The following is a 2,089-nucleotide window of genomic DNA, read 5'->3' as shown; positions in this document are numbered from 1 at the left end:
TGAAAATTAATAAAATATAATTATAGAAAAAAAAAAGAAAAACATCAAATAATGAAACACCAGTAAACTGTGAATTGGCTTAACACAGTGCAGCCATTTTGAATTTTGCAATTAGCTTTCTGATTGGGATAGGAATCCAGGACCACAACAGGCGTCAGTGACTGATTACACAAAAGGTGTGATCTTTCTCTTGGTCCTCATACCCTCCTAGAGATCACAATATGGCCTTTCTTCTGTTCCCACCTCTAAACTGATCAACAGTGTTACTGTAGGCCCCACTGGCAGTCTCTGCATCTGGACATCATGATGAGGGTCTGGTGTCTAGCCTGTGACTGCAGTCTTTGTTTCTGGCTACCTGTCAGTTTGGCAAATATCTCCTCTGATTAGGGATGCCCATAGGTTATGCACTGAGAACACACTGGAGCAATGTGCAATCTGACAACTCTGTGCTTTTTGGGGTCTGTGAAGTATCTTGTCCTTGGCCATTTCTGGGTTGGCAATGATTATCTATGGCAGAACACTCATATAGGTTTAGAATCAGGTGCACAGTACCACCACAAGCGAAGGTGGTTGCATTCTTCTTACTTGGACTAGAGTAGTGCACCATCTGAAACACTGCCTAAATACTGCCTACCACCTAGTCTATCGTGCTTGTGGATCAGACTCCAGGTAAATGCCACTTCTTGTGCTCTCTTCCTCCTCATGCTGTAATGGTAAACCATGCCTCAGGGAAGGCCTTGACTGTACTTATATTTTAGACCTGAGGGCAGCAGGAACTCTATGCCAGGCTGGGTACCATAACCCTCAATGCCATCTAGATAGGAAGACGTTCCTTTACGGCCTGGAATGATGTCTCATGCTATCCTGATACCATCAGTCACCTGCTGGATGAGTAGAAATTCTTCCCTGGTCAGAAATCCTGACCCTAGTTATCTTCTGGATTGTCAGAAACTCCATCTCAGACCAGACTCCTTGCTTCCAAACCCCAGAGTAGTGGCAAGATCACCAGTTAGGTGTCCAGTTCTTCCTCCTTGCCATCAAGGTCCTTACTTTTAATTTAAGTTTTTCATTCTTCACTCTTTCAGAGGTATGTTTTTATCTCTCCTCCCCACTTCTACTATTTCATCTTTTCTTGCATTTTTAAAATTTATCTTGTCTGCCTTTTTTTTTTTTTGTCTTCTGTTCAAATCTTCTTTTTGTACCACTTTCTACTTTGGTTTTTCTTTTACTGTCCGCTCTTGGTTTTGTTTTTTCTGGGTATTATATTTTTGTTGATTTGATAGTTTTTCTCTTTTTCTTTGTCACATATGGCAACAACCACAGCCACATACACACCAGAGTAAACACTGGTTCATTTTCTACCTATCATTGACCGGCTGTAACCAAAAGCAGCCCAAGCTGCCCTCAACTCTACATGAACAAAACCCAGAACTGCATGCACACTTATATCTTCTGTCACACTCACAAGAAGACAGGAGGTGAAATATTAAGAATTATCAAACTAGTAATCTGTGTAGCATATTAGCAAGGCTTAATCAGATGCATAAAAACAAAATTATTTGAAGACAATATAATATCTCAGAGACAGCAGATAACTTTAAAACAGTAAAAACAGACCAAGGTGGAGCAAAATAGTGACCAAAATATATAACCAGAAAAGCTATTGAGGAATAAATTCTATTGGAACTTCCTGATAAGGAATTTTTAAAACAGAATAGTTACGTGCATTCAATAGATTGAGAAAAAGTCAAGTAAACAAACAAACAAAAAATTTTGGTTTTTTTAAAAACTACAAGACGTAAGAGATAAAATAAACAGAATATTAGAAGTCATAAAAGTACCAGACCTTGTTGTTGTTTTTATGTGCCATTGACTTGCTTGCAACTCATAGTGACCCTATGTACAAGAGCCTTTTAAACGCCATTCTATCCTGTGCCAACCTAGCCATCTCAAACGCATTCGTTCCCACCACTCCACTCACAGAATCGATCCATCTCATCGAAGGTCTTCCTCTCCTTTGCCGCTCCTCCACTCTGCCAAACATGATGTCCCTCTCCAAGGACCAGTCCCTTCTTGCAACATGCCCAAA

Source organism: Elephantulus edwardii, unplaced genomic scaffold (assembly GCF_000299155.1).
Source record: "Elephantulus edwardii isolate Elephantulus edwardi_28Jun2011 unplaced genomic scaffold, EleEdw1.0 scaffold00042, whole genome shotgun sequence".
In the NCBI taxonomy this organism is placed as follows: Eukaryota; Metazoa; Chordata; class Mammalia; order Macroscelidea; family Macroscelididae; genus Elephantulus; species Elephantulus edwardii.
This window is presented reverse-complemented; position numbering follows the sequence as displayed.